The sequence below is a fragment of the Bos indicus x Bos taurus genome, chromosome 3 (assembly GCF_003369695.1).
Source record: "Bos indicus x Bos taurus breed Angus x Brahman F1 hybrid chromosome 3, Bos_hybrid_MaternalHap_v2.0, whole genome shotgun sequence".
NCBI classification, from domain to species: Eukaryota; Metazoa; Chordata; class Mammalia; order Artiodactyla; family Bovidae; genus Bos; species Bos indicus x Bos taurus.
In genome coordinates this window covers 65,750,149-65,769,220 of record NC_040078.1, presented here as the reverse complement: position 1 = coordinate 65,769,220, position 19,072 = coordinate 65,750,149, and positions in this window count along the sequence as shown.

Sequence of the window (19,072 nt, the reverse complement as noted above, 5' to 3'; positions counted from 1 at the left end):
ATTCTCCAGGCAACAATACTGGAGTGGGTTGCCATGCCCATCTTCAGGGGATCTTCCCATATATCGGATCAGATCAGATCAGTCGCTCAGTCGTGTCCGACTCTTTGTGACCCCATGAATCGCAGCATGCCAGGCCTCCCTGTCCATCACCAACTCCCGGAGTTCGCCCAGACTCATGTCCATTGAGTCAGTGATGCCATCCAGCCATCTTATCCTCTGTTGTCCCCTTCTCCTCTTGCCCCCAATCCCTCCCAGCATCAAAGTCTTTTTCAATGAGTCAACTCTTTGCATGAGGTGGCCAAAGTACTGGAGATTCAGCTTTAGCATCATTCCTTCCAAAGAAATCCCAGGACTGATCTCCGTCAGAATGGACTGGTTGGATCTCCTTGCAGTCCAAGGGACTCTCAAGAGTCTTCTCCAACACCACAGTTCAAAAGCATCAATTCTTCGGCGCTCAGCCTTCTTCACAGTCCAACTCTCACATCCATTCATGACCACAGGAAAAACCATAGCCTTGACTAGACGAACCTTTGTTGGCAAAGTAATGTCTCTGCTTTTGAATATGCTATCTAGGTTGGTCATAACTTTCCTTCCAAGGAGTAAGTGTCTTTTAATTTCATGGCTGCAGTCACCATCTGCAGTGATTTTGGAGCCCAGAAAAATAAAGTCTGACACTGTTTTCACTGTTTCCCCATCTATTTGCCATGAAGTGATGGGACCAGATGCCATGATCTTCATTTTCTGAATGTTGAGCTTTAAGCCAACTTTTTCATTCTCCACTTTTACCTTCATCAAGAGGCTTTTTAGTTCCTCTTCACTTTCTGCCATAAGGGTGGTGCCATCTGCATATCTGAGGTTATTGATATTTCTCCCCGCAATCTTAATTCCAGCTTGTGTTTCTTCCAGTCCAGCGTTTCTCATGAGGTACTTACTCTGCATATAAGTTAAATAAACAGGGTGACAATATACAGCCTTGACATACTCCTTTTCCTATTTGGAACCAGTCTGTTGTTCCATGTCCAGTTCTAACTGTTGCTTCCTGACCTGCATACAGATTTCTCAGGAAGCAGGTCAGGTGGTCTGGTATTCCCATCTCTTTCAGAATTTTCCACAGTTTATTGTGATCCACACAGTCAAAGACTTTGGCATAGTCAATAAAGCAGAAATAGATGTTTTTCTGGAACTCTCTGGCTTTTTCCATGATCCAGCGGAATTTGGCAATTTGATCTCTGGTTCCTCTGCCTTTTCTAAAGGCTCAAGCTTATTTAATCAACTCTTTTAATAAAAAGTAAAATAATAAATTTAATATTCATTTCAACTATAATGCTCATGAAAAGACAGAGATTAAGCTAAAAAAAATTCACACAACTATCTTCCTTTCACATTTCAAACATTTAACTTTATAAATCACAAAATCATAAAGGATAAATAGAAAATCATGCAGATGGAAAGAAACATCAAACATCTCTCCTTCCCCCACCTGTCTCTCGTGAAACAAGAAAAGGAAGCCAATTCCTTGAAATCAGCACATGATTTCTGTGAAAGACACTGGGGTCAGGTTTTGTATCTCTCACAAACCAGAGCCACTTATGTAGAAAGATTCCTTTGAGGTTCTCTTAATGTAAGAAAATAGTACTCTGGTTGGAATATTGTCTTTGTAGCTCTAAAAAAGCAGGAAGTTCTCCAAATCATTTTTGAAGCTTTTAAAACTTTTATCTCAAAAACCAACAAATTAAAGCTACCAAAAAAAAAAAAAAAAGGTAGCTTTGGGAGCTGAGTGGAGCTGAGTGTTTGTACAGTTCCTGCAGGCTTCATGACACCATTAGAAAGGTTTTATTACAAATGTTTCATTATGAAACCAAAACAAAACCACAACCCTCTGTGGGTTCTTAGGGTGTCTGGATTTTCTCTCAAGCTGAAATTGTAACAGGAATGAAATAGTGAATGCTAAAAAAAAAACCTGCAGATAAAAGAAAAATTTATTCTTTCTAATCATTTTGAATTTTATAGTTGTTCTAACCAAATCTCATTTTTGTTATTTCAGTAAAGACAATGAACATACAATATGAAACTTATATTTGATCATAGGGCAGGTACCATGGTAGTATCAAAAACCCTGGAGAACAGAGTGAGAGGTAAGAATGAGTGAGGAAAAACTTCCTAGAGGAATTGAGAGGTCATTCTTAAAGATAAATAAGAATTAGAAATACTCCCAAAGAAAAATAACAATTTAAGTAGGGGGAAAATACAGTGCCAGATATTTGGGGGGAAATTGGAGGTGTCTTAGCTGGTTGGATGGCAAGAGGTGGATATGGGGATGGGGGAAGACAACAGAAAAATATGACAACATTTTAAAGACAGTTAAATAGTTTATTGAAAGAGTTTCAGCAAAAAATTAACTCGACCCACTGTGAGCTTTTGGGGGAAAAATGATCTTTTTGAAGGCCTAAGTGTAGACAAAGAAGCCAGACAAGTTCTATATATCAACATTCCAAGACAAACTGAATATTGGGTTTTGCAAATGGAAAAGAGAAAATTTCAGAAACAGACTCTACACACCTTAACGACTGTGGATGAGAAGAGGGAAGGAAGCAGGAAGTGGAGGGTGATTCCTTGGGTGACTGGGTATAAGTAGAGATAGGTGGTCATTGTTCAAAGGCAAACAGTCTCCAGAAGGTTTCAGGGAAAGACTAAGGAGCTGAGTCTGGACATTTTGAGTTTGATGTGCCTGTGTGAAAATTAGAAAATATCTGGTAGGTATTGGGTCCATTTTATTATGTGATAGGATATAGGATAAATGGTGAAAATTAGAAAAAGAAAACCAAAATTGACATATTCTAGCCCTCATGGAGTTCTCATTTATGGAAAAAATAGAGTTAACACTTACAAAATTAATATTAATCAGTGCCATGTTAGTATTTTGCAGTGTGGCAGAGAATGTATGTAATAAGTGGTTCTAACAGGTGGTGCAGTGGTAAAAAATCTGCCTGCCAATGCAGGAGACTCAAGATATGTGGGTTCAATCCCTGGGTAGGGAAGATCCCCTGAAAAAGGAAATGGCAGCCCGCTCCAGTATGCTTGCCTGGGAAATCCCACGGACAAGAGAGCCTGGAAGTCCACAGTCCACGGGGTCATAAAGAATCAGATATGTGGATATAACCACAGTATCTTCACTTTATAGTGATGGTTATACTTCATTTGGTTCCAAAGATGAATGGAGGTTGGCAAAGTGATGAAGGACGTGGGGATAGTTATATATGCAACAGAGGAGGCACAGAGACAGAAGAAACTTTGAGATGTTTACAAAATGAAGGTGGAAAAGTTAAGTATTATAGCAATGTGGACTGAGTTCTGTGAGCTGTGAGAAAAATGTGGGCGAGTAAAAAAAAAAGAGTGTGATATGACATAGAGGTCTAGAGCTCAGAAATACTAACAGTCCAGTCATGGACTGTTATTTTTATTTTCAAAATAAGAATGTTAAAAGTAGTTTTGTCATGTGTTTGGGTGAAGTTAAATATCAGACATATGTTAAAAGTGCCTGTTAATAAAGGAAGGGCTCAATATATGTTTTTTCATTATTATTATTTTAGTATATACATACACTTCAGAGACGCTTACCCATTAGACTATCATTTAATATACCTTTAATGTAAGTTAGTTTATCAGATCACTTCCCATATTCAAGATAGTTTCAAGATAGGAAGCAGAATCTTTAAGTCAATTTGCTAAGAAGATGAAGAGGTATTCAGCATTTGCTTCCCATGCTGCCACAGGAACCAACATAGGTAGTTTTATCTAGTAAAATCCAGACTTCAGCTAGGGCATGGAGAATTTCCTCATAGAAGGAGTATATTTAGCAGAAAGTCAAAGTCTCCAGAAATGGTTCTCTGGAACGGTGTCTTTCACATTTATTCCAAGAAATAGTCTTATTAATACTGAAGACAGTCAAAGAGGTGCTCAGTTCAGTTCAGTCACTCAGTCGTGTCCAACTCTTTGCGACCCCATGAATCGCAGCACGCCAGGCCTCCCTGTCCATCACCATCTCCCGGAGTTCACTCAAATTCACGTCCATCAAGTCAGTGATGCCATCCAGCCATCTCATTCTCTGTCGTCCCCTTTTCCTCCTGCCCCAATCCCTCCCAGCATCAGAGTCTTTTCCAATGAGTCAACTCTTCGCATGAGGTGGCCAAAGTACTGGAGTTTCAGCTTTAGCATCATTCCTTCCAAAGAACACCCAGGGCTGATCTCCTTTAGAATGGACTGGTTGGATCTCCTTGCAGGTGTATGTATATGTAAATATACATTCATATATATGTATATATATCATACATATATCGGAGAAGGCAATGGCACCCCACTTCGATACTTTTGCCTGGAAAATCCCATGGACAGAGGAGCCTGGTAGGCTGCAGTCCATGGGGTCGCTAAGAGTCGGACATGACTGAGCGACTTCACTTTCACTTTTCACTTTCATGCATTGGAGAAGGAAATGGCAACCCACTCCAGTGTTCTTGCCTGGAGAATCCCAGGGACGGGGGAGCCTGGTGGGCTGCCGTCTATGGGGTCGCACAGAGTCGGACACGACTGAATCGACTTAGCATAGCATCATATGTATATCTATTTTTCATATTCAATATAGACCACAGTCTCTCAAAGTGGAAATTATCATCATCCTCATCTAGTCCTGATGAATCAGTGTCTCTGGAAAAAGAAACTTCTCAAAGTCTCACCACTTAGAACTGCAGGATACTACCAGTTTCTAAGGTCTTGTAATGATACATGCATGTGTACCAGACCTTTTCAGTTCTGATCTCTGCTTGTCCCCATCCTGTCTAGGCTCCTTTTCCATATTATCATATACCTGATGCTGTCTCAATTCTTAATCCTTCCCCATAGTACCACAACCATCAGAGCGTGTATGTTTAGTGGGGGATGGAAGGGGTGAGGGCTTTACTGAAGTTCAAAGATATGCAGGTGTTTCAATAAAGTGTGCTAGAATTATACGATTTTCAAATGTTCCTCAGATATTTCTCCAACCAGAAACTTGTCACTAACTGGCCTTGACTCAGAACCTAATTGGTCTCCTGCCTCTTGTTTTCCAGTCTCACCTTTCATCACATCCCTTAGGCCCCAGTTTCCAACCTTTAAAACAACAGGGTAATTGATCCTAATTTTTCTTTTTCCTTTCCAGAATATTGAAGCCATGTTCACCGTGGTTTTAAAAAATAAACAGCCTCACTGAGATGGGATCCAAATCTCATATACAGATCTTTCTTGACTTAAAATGGGATTGCATTCTGATAAATTCATTGTAAATTGAAAATATCATTAGGTAAAAAATACATTTAATACATCTAACCAAGCTAGGTATATTATAGCTAAGCCTCACCTACCTTAGGAGAAGGCAATGGCACACCACTCCAGTATTCTTGCCTGGAAAATCCCATGGATGCAGGAGCCTGGTAGGCTGCAGTCCATGGGGTCGCTAAGAGTCAGACAAGACTGAGCGACTTCATTTTCACTTTTCACTTTCATGCATTGGAGAAGGAAATGGCAACCCACTCCAGTGTTCTTGCCTGGAGAATCCCAGGGATAGGGGAGCCTGGTGGGCTGCTGTCTATGGGGTCACACAGAGTCGGACACGTCTGAAGCGACTTAGCGGCAACCTGCCTTAAATCTGCTCAGAACTTAAAGTAGCCAATTTGGATACTGTGCAGAAAGTGAAAAGCATAATAACTGCATATCTACAGAGGGAAGAAATTTGTTTTTTTTTAACATTAGTTGTTCCGTCACTAAGACGTTTCAGACTCTTTGTGAATCTGTGGACTGCAACACAGATACAAGCACTTAAATTAGTCCCTGTCACAGAGTAAGAGGTTGTCTTTTGATAACTTTAAAAACTGCAACAAATAAACTTAAGGATAATGACTATCCTTTACCAGCTGAGCCACAAGGGAAGCCCAAGAATACTGGAGTGGGTAGCCTATCCCTTCTCCAGCAGATCTTCCAGACCCAGAAATTGCACCAGGGTCTCCTCATTGCAGGCAGATTCTTTACAACTGACCTATCAGGGAAGCCTATTGACTACCCTAAAAATCTTTAATTCCACCCTTCTGTCCTTACCTCAACTCTTCTCCCACACATGGGAACACGTGAGAAAGTGATAGTGACTTTGTTAGAGGAACAAAGTTCAAGTGGCTCCAAGTTACATTTTAAAAAGTTAATTATGTGAAAAATTGAAGGTCATTTTCACATACCTTTGCAAGAGATTTTAGTACCTGATATTTGAATAGCACTTTGAAATGCAGAGACAATTTTCACATCTATTGGCCTGTGTGAACTTTGACTATTATTATCTTCAGTTGGTTTTAATACCATGGTTTAAGGCCAGTAGAGTGAGATGCCCATCTTTAAATAGCTGGTGAGGAATGGAGAAGAGTCAGGACCGAGGTCTTCTGCTGTTTGGCTGGATGTTCTCTCTCCTACATAACATGAACCCAGCTAGAATTGGAAGAGATAGATTGTTGGAAAGTTTCAATGAGTTAATTTGTAAATGTGTCTAGCAGTCTTTATTTTAAGAAGAGTTGAATACAGATGGTCTCCAAGTTAAGATGATTCGATTTAAGATTTTTCTACTCTCAGTTCAGCTCAGTTCAGTTGCTCAGTCGTGTCCGACTCTTTGTGACCCCATGAATTGCAGCATGCCAGGCCTCCCTGTCTATCACCAATTCCCGGAGTTCACCCAAACTCATGTGCATCAAGTTGGTGATGACATCCAGCCATTTCATCCTCTATCGTCCCCTTCTCCTCCTGCCCCCAATCCCTCTCAGCATCAGGGTCTCTTCCAATGAGTCAACTCTTTGCATGAGGTGGCCAAAGTATTGGAATTTCAGCCTCAGCATCAGTCCTTCCAATGAACACCCAGGACTAGTCTCCTTTAGGATGGACTGGTTGGATCTCCTTGCAGTCCAAGGGACTCGTAAGAGTCTTCTCCAGCACCACAGTTTAAAAGCATCAATTTTTCTACTCTACAGTGATGCAAAAACCATATGCATTCAGTAGAGACCATACCTCAAATTATGAATTTTGATCTTTTCCTGGGCTAGCAATACACCACATGGATATTTTGCTGACAATAGCCAGACAGTAGCCCCAGCTCCCAGTCAGGCCCTTGATCACCAAAGATAAACAACCGACACACTGACAACCATTCTGTAACTGTACCATCATTGTGCTTTTCACTTTCTGGACAGTATTCAAATTGGTTAAAGTAAGTTCTGAGCAGATTTAGGGTAGGTTGCTGCTGCTGCTGCTGCTGCTAAGTCACTTTAGTCATGTCCTACTCTGCAGGACCCCATAGACGGCAGCCCACCAGGCTCCCCCATCCCTGGGATTCTCCAGGCAAGAACACTGGAGTGGGTTGCCATTTCCTTCTCCAATGCATGAAAGTGAAAAGTGAAAGTGAAGTCGCTCAGTTGTGTCTGACTCTTAGCGACCCCATGGACTGCAGCCTACCAGGCTCCTCCATCCATGGGATTTTCCAGGCAAGAGTACTGGAGTGGTGTGCCATTGCCGTCTCCATAAAGTAAGTTAGGCTTAGCTATAATACACCTTGCTTGGTAGGGTGTATTAAATGCATTTTGCACTTAATTATATTTTCAATTTATAATGAGTTTATCAGAATGGTTCAATATCTGGGTTGGGAAGACCCTCTGGAGAAGGAAATGGCAACCCATTCCAATATTCTTGCCTGGAGAATCTTATGGACAGAGGAATCTGGTGGTCTACAGTCCATAGGGTCACACAGAGTCGGACACGAGTGAAGCGACTTAACACTCAGGCACAACCCTATCATAAGTCAAGGAAGATCTGAATATGGGATTTTGATCCCATTTCTGTGAGCCTCTTTATTTGAGTTCAGATCAGTAGCTCAGTCATGTCCAACTCTTTGCGACCCCATGGAGTGCAGCACTCCAGGCCTCCCTGTCCATCACCAATTCCCTGAGTTTATTCAAACTCATGTCCATTGAGTCGGTGATGCCATCCAACCATCTCATCCTCTGTAGTCCCCTTCTCCTCCCGCCTTTAATCTTTCCCAGAATCAAGGTCTTTCCAATGAGTCAGTTCTTCGTACCAGGTGGCCAAAGTATTTGAGTTTCAGCTTCAGCATCAGTCCTTCCAATGAATATTCAGGACTGATTTCCTTTAGGATGGACTAGTTTGATCTCCTTGCAGTCCAAGGGCCTCTCAAGAGTCTTCTCCAACACCACAGTTCAAAAGCCTCAGCTCTTCGATGCTCAGCTTTCTTTATAGACCAACTTTCACATCCATACATGACTACTAGAAAAACCATAGCTTTGATTAGATGGACCTTTGTTGGCGAAGTAATATTTCTGCTTTTTAATATGCTCTCTAGGTTGTCTTTTTTTAAAGGTTAAGTTTAATGTTGTGTTGAATGTACACATGAATGAATAAGAAAAAGGCTGCTAACTGATTGATCAAAGGTTGGAATCAAAATTTTTAAATTTTTAAACAATTACCAAGAGAAAAGTATATAAGGGAAAAGTGTAATCCCTAAAAACAAAGCAAATTTATGACACTGCTTTTAGCACAATACTAGAAAGAAGGGAGTTAAAAAAGGAAATGGGGAAGCAGGCAGGCAGACAGAGAACCAGGGAAGGACTGGGGAAATCTTTTGAACAGGGTACTGGGAAGAGAGTGATCTTTCAGCTGAATCCTTGAATAATGGACAGATATGCGTAGGCAATGGAAGATAAACAATTGATACCCTGACAACCACTTCTCTAGCAGAGGAGAGGGATAAGACTGAAGATACGAATACTGGAGTTAAAATGGATACTCAGGAGGTAAATGGAGTCATCCTGAAATAAATGTAATATAAATTTAAATAAAATGATATTTATAGCCATTGTAGAGACTCCTGACCTATTACCCTGTAATCTACGTTATGTAGAGTGTTTTTTCCCCTCTATGGTTTCATAGGTAATGTGGCTTCTTTATCATGGACAATTCATTACCAATACTTCAATACTTTCTGAGAGTTTTAAGAAGTGACCTTACAAGTGAAACTAATTTTAAAACCATATAAATAAATCTACTAGGATTCCACTTTTCAGGACTCATGGACTCCACTCTTTCATCAGTTACTCTCTAAACTCATTGCAACCCAATCTTTCCCTTCCAAGAGTTTCTAAATGCTGACACTGTGGGATGTTGACTGTTTGTGGAATTCTTATTGAGAGGTAAAATTTCCATGATAAGCACACTTCCTGTTAATCAGACTTAAGATATTTAAAATATTTTCCTTTATGCAGTTTGTGCTGTGCTGTTCTTAGTCACTCAGTTGTGTCAGATTCTTTGTGATCCCGTGGACTGTAGCCCGCCAGGCTCCTCTCTCCGTGGGGATTTCCCAGGCAAGAATACTGGAGTGGGTTGCCATGCCCTCCTCTAGGGCATCTTCTCAATCAGGGGTGGAACCCAGGTCTCCCGCATTGCAGTGGATTCTTTCCAAATACATTCACATGGATTCTAGAAAGACTTTGTGTAGCTGAAACAACACCCAGACAAGAGTCCTGCTATTAATAAAATATGCAGGGAATACCCCAGAAAAACTAACATTAAAGAGGTTTAAAATGTAAGCTTTTCTGTTACAATGACCTAATATGTTCCAATTACAAGTCTTCCTATTATTTAAACAGCTGAACTGGCAGCTTTAATACCCTTTAAAAGTTAATAGTAGAATTTCAGTGAGACTCTTAAGTCCATATGTGATTTAATGGATGTTTTAATTACAATATTTTATACTTGTTCCTATATGTGCTTAGAATTATGTGTTTATAACTATCTACATAAGTTACATTATTGTAAATCCTTATATTTAACTTTTTGTGATTGAAATAGCATTGTATTTCATTTTCTGTTATTTTTCAGAATGTCTGTAACGTTTTCAGTGGTACAATATACAATATTTTCACAGCTTTCTGAGTTCACATAAAGAGTCTTTCCAAACACTATTCGCAAAGTGATTTGCCAAATCATTTTAAATAAAATGGTCACTTCCCTTCTTTTCCTTTTAGGGACTCATGCTTTCCATCTCGTATATTTCGACTTGAAAGAGAAAAACAGAAATTATTTTAGAATGTTTCAGCCATTTTATTTGAGTTTCTTAATAGATTCATTCACTGTCGATTGCATGTAAAGCTCTGTTTTCATATCTGACTGACTTTAACAAAAGTTGTATTCAATTAGGGAGAGTTTCTGTACTGTATACATATACATACATATATATATATATATATATAAAATACATATACATACATACATATATATATATATAATTTTGTTTTTAGTGGTAGATTGGGACTTTGCAGGTAGCACTAGTGGTACTCTCCTGCCAATGTAGAAGATGTAAGAAAATTGGGTTCTATACCTGGCTTCGGAAGATGCCCTGGAGAAGGAAATGGGAACCCACTGCAGTATTCTTGCCTGGAGATTCCCATGGACAGAGGAGCTTGGTGGGCTACAGTCCATGGGGTTGCAAAAAGTCAGACATGACTGTGTGATTAAGCATGCTTGCATGCATCATACTACTAAAATTGTATGGGCAAGTTATAAGCTATTTTTGTTTTGTTTCTCCCTTTCTCCTTTTTTCTTCCATCCTTTCTTTCCTCTCTTACCCCTTTCTTCCTTTTCTTCTTTCATTCCTTCATCCCCTTCTTTCTTCCTTCCTAGTTTGAAATAACAGCTGATAAAACTGACTCTATATTCTTTAGATTTATTTATCCATGTATCTGGAAATCAAGTCAGAAATTTTGATTCAGTCTTCAGAAAATTTTAAACTTACAATCACCATAAAGTGATAGATAGAAGAATAGTTTTAGCAAAGGCCTATAAAGCAGCATATTAAATATATCTTTTTAAAAGATAGGTTCAGTCTATAAGTTCTGATTATGGTGTTCATTATCAAAACATTTAATTAGTAGTGATCTGATGTTGATATAACTACAGGTGTCATGCTTTGGAAAACCTGTGGTTAAAAAGGAACTTTTAAAGTATGGTAACTATGTAATAAATACTTTAAGTGCATTTAGTCAGTTGCTGTATTATGAAATCTGACAAAATACATTTTAACAAATGTATAAAATATAAATATGTCTTATTAATCACATAGATAAAGGGCTAGAAACCACCTCTCACGTAAGGAGAAACCAAAAGCTGTGATAATGAGAGGATGGGACATGTTCACTACATGTTGAAAGAAAGTACTTAACATACTTTTTCAACATGACTTCTAGAATATGAAACATTGAAAAATTAAAAATGTGTTCAAATTACCTTAATGAACTTGGAATCTAGTCATTGAGATTTGAATACTGATGATTTGAAACCAGAGGTGCATCCAAATGTATTTAGCATCCTCAAAATAATTTTTAAAAGGACAACTCAGATTTCAAATAACAAGAATCCTACAGACAGCATTAGGCTCTGAGTTCCATTTCCTAAAAGTTGATGCAACTGCTACATATCAGTGTGCCAAGGGAAAGGAGTCAGTGGAGAGGCCTGGGAGATGTTGTTCAAGAGGGTGCTGACTTAAACCTTATCAGCTTCTAAAGATTGTTTGGCCTGTTCTTCTGGTTCCTTCCTCAGGAAGCTGAGATATGTGTGGCTGCTTGTTGGGTGAATCATCACCAAGCCCTGTTGTGGAGTTGTCTGGAAGAAGACTATCAGGAACTCTGAGACACTTAATGACCCAGCTGCCTGTCTATGCCTGGTAAGCTCAGTAAGCACATTACCTCCACGTGTAATGAAGTCAAGGCTTTGATCTTTGTGTGGGCCAGTTAGATTATTTTGATACATGATCACAAACTGAATAGCTAACCCTGGCCACTCAGATGTCTTGCACATATGAACCGTTCATAACAGAGTAGACAAGTTACTCTTCATATATAGTAACACTACATATACATGCAGAGAGAGAGAGTTTACATTTCTCTCAGTCCTAGGAAAACAACTCAAGTATATTGTTAGCACCAATTTCATTTGTTAGTAGACCTGATCAGATTCTTTAGAAAATTAAAGTCATTTTTCAGATAGAATTATTACTTTCAATAAAATAAATATTTAGAAAAATCATGTTGTTAAACTTGTCCTCAAAATAGTGGCTTTTGGGCCTAATTTCAGGGAGAATTATGATAATAACTAATACTTTCCTCACATAAATTACTCCTTTAAATTAGATAAAATAAAGGTACTGAAACATTAAAAGAGTAACCTTCAAAACTACAAGCATGCATGTTAAGTCACTTCAGTCATGTCTTACTCTTTGCGACCCTGTGGCTCCTCTGTCTATGAGATTTTCCAGGCAAGATACTGGAGTCGGTTGCCTTTTCCTCCTCCAGGGGATCTTCCCCACTCAGGGATTGAACGAGGGTCTCCTGCTTAGTAGGCAGATTCTTTATCACTAACATCACCTGGGAAGCCTCTAAAACTACAAGAGACCATTAGAAATAGTATAGACACTCCTTGAAGAATTGTAATGCTGCTGACATTTCATGACTAAAGTATATCTTTAAAAGTTGGTTGAGAGTTCCCTGGTGGTCTAGTGATTAGATTTCAGTGCTTTCACTGCCATGGCCTGGGTTCCAACCCTAACTAGGAACCTTAAACTAAGTGGCAGGGTCAAAACTGAAAAAAAAAAAAAAAAGAAGTAGAACTGGGTTTTTCTCAGGTAAAATTTTGTAGTATCTCGGGTAAGTTGTGCAAATAATGCTGTGTTTTCCTTTGGGAAATTACTTCTCTGCTTTTAACCTACACCTTAATGTAAGGTGATGTCACTTCTGAGATCTAGGAGAAGCCCCAGAATTCTTGTCTGGCCAATGAAATATAACCAATGACTTTTTGAAAATTGTTGGAAAAGAGATTTTCCTCTGCCTTGGTTATTTAGGTAGCGAGATGGAATTGGGGAGCTATCAGGACCACTAGAAAGAAAGGACTTACTTTAAAACGAGACTAATATGGAGAAAAGCAGGGCCATGGTGGAGGGAAGGGGAGTGGTAGTGAAAAAAAGCAGTCATGATGACTTTTTCAACTCCTGGATGTAACCATACTGGAAGGTAAAATTCAGGACTTTGTAGTTTTATTACATCAATAATTTACACTCTGCTATTTCTGCTTGGTTCTATTTGATTATGTTTCTGTAACCTGCAAACTTAAAATAGCTAATAGAAAAGAACCAGAATTTTTAATCTAACACATATTTATTGAACACTTACTTTGGACTTGAGATTTCATTACTCAGCTCTGTTTTTTACAGAATCTGATATAATAATATTTTCATATTATATGTGCTGTAAATAAGAGTAGTATATATAAAAGAGCACATGTTCAGGAAAAAAGTGACAAAATTAGAATTCATTTAAATAGTATTGTGTATTAATTAGATTAATTTTCCTTCTGTTCTTAGAACAATAGTTGGGCATTTTTGTTTTAAGAAGCTAAAATGCTAACAAAGGCAGCAAAGTGCTTTAAAATTGAAATGTAAAATTATTCATTGAATATTGAAACAATGAGGCTGGAGGACTGGGTGCTTTTGAAAAGATATCTTCTGTAACATTGGATCAGCCATGGCAGCCAAGCTTAAATGAAGCAGTAAATCTCAGTGCACTGTTATGTTGGATATCACATCTGTTGCAAACATATTACATATCATTACTGGTACTTCATATTTCACTGATTTTTCACTGTGCTGTGTGAATCCGTTAGTTCATAAAGACATAGGTCACACTATAGAAAATGATATTTTAATTTAAGAAATAAATCATATAATCTCCTTGGTGTTTTCCAGTCATCAACATTTCACAATATCAACATTATCTGGTCATTACAATGGGTCAATAATATTGAAGACTATCAGGATTAAATATCAAAATCAATTCAAACTTAAGGGGAAATACAGTTAGTTCTTTATGAAGCATTAACATTCTTATAGCTGTTCAAAAAGAGTAAGCTTCAATTCTAGATTCTCTCTCCTTTATACACTGGCTTTCTAAAACACATCAAATTTGTTTTGAAAACCACAAAAACATTAAGGGATGAGGTACAGTGCAAATGGCTACAATACAGTCAGAATTGAGTACACTTTTGATGTTGCCTTTTGAAAGTAAAAAAAGTGAAAGTGAAGTAGCTCAGTCGTGTCCACCTCTTTGTGGATTGTAGCCTACCAGGCTCCTCCCTCGGAGAAGGCGATGGCACTCAACTCCAGTACTCTTGCCTGGAAAATCCCATGGACGGAGGAGCCTGTTAGGCTGCAGTCTATGGGGTCGCTAAGAGTCGGACACGACTGAGTGACTTCACTTTCACTTTTCACTTTCATGCATTGGAGAAGGAAATGGCAACCCACTCCAGTGTTCTTGCCTGGAGAATCCCAGGGACGGGGGAGCCTGGTGGGCTGACGTCTATGGGGTCGCACAGAGTCGGACACGACTGAAGCGACTTAGCAGCAGCAGTAGCTGCAGCAGCAGCAGGCTCCTCCCTCCATGGGATTTTCCAGGCAAGAATACTGGAGTGGGTTGCCATTTCCTTCTACAGGGGACCTTCCCAACCCAGGGATCGAACCTGGGACTCCCACATTGCTGGCAGATACTTTAACCTCTGAGCCACCAGAGAAGTTCTATGTTGCCTTTTAAACAATGTTATTCTTTCTTCAACATCTCTTCATATGAATGAGAACTCTTAATTGAGAATAAAATGCCATCTTTTTTTTTTTTTTTAATGTAGTCTCTTCCTTCCAATTCCTACATTATGGCATATGTCACATTCCCTTTCAAATTTTCCCTGTCAACTTGAATAGTTAATAATGCAGAAGGTTCTTTCACATGTCTGCTAATGGGGAGCAGGGTCATAATTCAGATATTATGTTTTTCTTTGGATCAGTGCACAACTTTCTCACCTATCTAACAAAAGACAGACAACTTTAGATCAGAAGGATTAAGATCAAACTCAAACATCCTAAATGGATGAGTTTCCTTTTTCCTCTTACAAAAGAGGAAATACCACTTCTCCACCCTTCCTCTGAAATTGCATGACCTGTCCCTTTCCTCTAGGGATTTTGAGAGAATCTGGAGGGCAGAACAAATAGTTCATCTACCTGGTCATGGTGTTTTGTATGCCTAAATAACATGTTTCTTGATCTCAATGATAACCTTAAAGAAATTTAAATCCATTTCCTCAAGTTTCAAATCAGGTGCTTTTGTCCAAAATAAAGCCCAAAATACTAAATGACAAAAAGAAAATTCTTCACACATAAACAAAAAATGACAACAGTGAGTATGAAATCTTATAAATAGAGTGAATTTTGTCCAATTATCAAGGGCATGTGTGACTGTGTGTTTGTTAGTTTTGACACTTTCCTGTCTTTGATAGATGCCATCTGATGCAAAGAACTGACTCATTCAAAAAAACCCTGATGCTGGGAAAGACTGAAGGCAGAAAGAGAAGGGGACAACTGAGGATGAGATGGTTGGATGGCATCACTGACTTAATGGACTTGAGTTTGAGCAAGCTCTGGGACTTGGTGATGAACAGGGAAGCCTGGAATGCTGTGGTCCATGGGGTCGCAAAGAGCTGGGCACAACTGAGTGACTAAACTGAATTGACTTGAACTGATTTGCCTATTATAATTACTATTGTCATTCAGTTGCTGTCATGTTCAGCTCTTTGTGACCACATGAGCTGCAGCACACCAGGCTTCCCTGTCCTTCACTATCTCCCTGAGTTTGCTCAAACTCATGTCCATTAAGTCAGTGATGTCATCCAACCATCTCATCCTCTGTCACCTCCTTTCCTCCTCTGTCACCTCCTTTTCCTCCTCTGTCACCCCCTTCTCCTCAATCTTTCCCAGCATCAAGATCTTGTCCAATAAGCTGGCACTTTGCATCAAGTGGCCAAAGTATCGGAGCTTCAGCTTCAACATCAGTCCTTCCAATAAATATTCAGGGTTGACTTCCTTTAGGAATGACTGGTTTGGTCTCCTTGCTGTCCAACGGACTCTCAAGAGTCTTCTCCTACACCACAGTTTGAAAGCATCAATTCTTTGGTGCTCAACTTTCTTTATGGTTCAAATCTAGCACTCGTACATGACTACTGGAAAAACCATAGCTTTGACAATATCAATCTTTGTTGGCAAAGTGATGTCTCTGTTTTTTAATATATTGTCTAGGTTTGTCATAGCTTTTCTTCCAAGAAACTAGCATCTTTTAATTTTGCAGCTGCAGTCACTGTCCACACTGATTTCAGAGCCCAAGAAAATAAAATCTGTCACTGTTTCTACTTTTCCCCCATCTACTTACCATGAAGTGATGGGACTAGATGCCATGATCTTCATTTTTAAAATTTTGAGTTTCAAGCCAGTTTTCTTACTCTCCTCTCTCACCCTCATCAAGAGACTCTTTAGTTCCTCTTCACTTTCTGCCTTTAATGTGACATCATCTGCATATGTGAGGTTGCTAATATATCTTCTAGCAATCTTGATTCCATTTTGTGCTTCATCCAGCCTGGCATTTTGCATGATGTACTAGTAACTAACTATAGTGATACTACAAAACTATCTTTTCACAAACTTCTATATTGCTAACTACTTGCTTCACTTTGTTTAGATGGGAGTGATGATTAGTTTTAACCCAATTTCCAGTCACCATATTGGTTTTTTCTTCCATATGAACTTTGTTTTGTGATAGTATGACTGTAAAAATGACAGCTTATTATTTCCTGTTTAAGTCTTCTTATTTCTTTAATCCTTGTCACCACAACAATAAAACTGCCCTGCAAGCGACTCAATGAAAAAGACACACATCTCTGGTATACAGTTTAGAAGATAGAAATCAGTTTAGAAATAGACGAGCCTGCAGTTGACTCCCAGGTTCCCCTTTATTGAACATATGAGTTTCTTCCTTTCTAAAAGTCATGAAAAGAGACTAAGTAGTTGATGAGGTAGGGTTATGAAAACCTAATACCCATAGCAAATACATACAGAAAATGTTAGTTCTTTGCAATTTAACTTGAAAACATTTTTGAAATGTTTTTGAAAATTTCCTATATGCCAGATACAAAGCCTTGCAGAGGGTGTTGGATGGGTCAGAAATTGAATGCTGTCCATTAGAGCAACTGGCCTAAGCAGAAGTCTGGCCCAAGGGGGCATTCTCAGCTCTTCAGAAATCATAGCAGTTGTGCCTACTCCCTCTCTGAGGCCTATTTTTCTTTCAAATGAAGACTTTCCTCAAGACTCTGCTCTTCATCTTCTCTCTCACATTTTGCCCCTTCTGTGGTAATCTCATTTATTCCAATCACAACACTATGAAGCTGGCTAATTTCCAATATCAAAATTGGAGTTTTCTCCACCTCTTTAAGCCAACTCCATGAGTATCATGTCAAATCCTGTCATATGAAATACAGAAATATGAATTCATATGAAGAATATATGAATTTCCTCCTTTTCATATCTTTGCTTTTATTAATGACTGCACCATCAACACCATTCTCCCAGAAGAAAGTGAGAGAAGTGTGGTGCAGTGTTTAAGAGAAGCTTTATGGAGTAAAGCTACCCAGGTCCAACCAGCTCTGTCACTGGAATAATAAAGCATCTTAACACTTTAACCTCATGCTGGTGTTGCATGTGTTAATTGTATTTTATTTAATTTTCAATAATACTGAACTATGTATTTGAAAGTTGTTAAGGGAATAACTGAAAATTTCTCATCAAAATAAAAAAAATCGTAATTGTGTATTGTGATGGATAGTAGACTCAGTATAATTACATATATAGAAGGAGAAGAGGGCAACAGAAGATGATATGGTTAGATAGCATCACCAATTCATTGGACATGAATCTGAGCAAACCTTGGGAGATAGTGAAGGACAGGGAGAGCCTGGTGTGCTGCAGTCCATGGGGTTGCAAAAAGTCAGTCATGACTTAGCGACTGACCAACAGCATAGTCATTATGTTGTCCACGTGAAAATAATGGGCTTATATATTAATTATATCTCAGTAAAATAATAAATTTTATAATAAATGTATAGTTATCAGGATAGTGCATAGCACAGAGTTAGTCCTGTTGATCAGCAAACACACCAATTTATTTGCTTATTTGAAAGAAAGTGAAAGTGAAGTAGCTCAGTCTTGTCTGACTCTTTGCGACTCTCTGGATTGTAGCCTACCGGGCTCCTCCCTCCATGGGATTCTCCAGGGGATCTCCCTAACCCAGGGATCGAACCTGGGTCTCCAGCACTGCAGGCAGACACTTTAACCTCTGAGCCACCAGGGAAGCCCAACTGAATACAAATTCTTCTTTTACTCGCATGAGATGTAATAATTCTTGACAAGTAATTTCTTCTTTATATTAACACTATTTGTATACTAAGAGTATCCCTCACTTGATTAGTAAGATCTTAAGGTCAAGAAACTGTTTATTACTCAGTTTTTGAATCCTCAAAACAAAAACTTATTCATTGGCAGGGGCTGGGATTTAAAACTGCTTGAACTGAATTACAAATATACTTTATAAAATATTAGAATTGCTAGCTCTGTACAATGTACTAGTTATATTTCTTTGTTTTGTTGAAGCTGTATGTCTCATTTCCAAGTTTCTGTTTTTCTATAGGTTTAAATTGAGGACAAGATCACCCTGAGATAATTGGTCACTAAGTTGTATTAGCAATGTGTAAGTTGGATATTCTGCCATTTCTTTTAGTTTTAGTTGAATAATTTATATGAAAGAAGCTATTGGAGATTTTTCTATGCTATTGTGAGTGAATACTAATTATCTGAGAATGTGTAATAAGTTGACACAATGAGCTATTAAGGTAGGGTTCTGAGCCATTCATGCGGAGGTGTTGATGAGTTACTTAATCTATCAATCTTATGGTCCTCCCCAAACCCCTCTCCAGAATAAGAATACTTAATAATAATTGGTGACTTGGATTCACTGATTAAAGTATTTGATGGTAAATTTAATAGGGAAGATATCCTGATGACTGATGTGTTTTGCCTTGATATAAC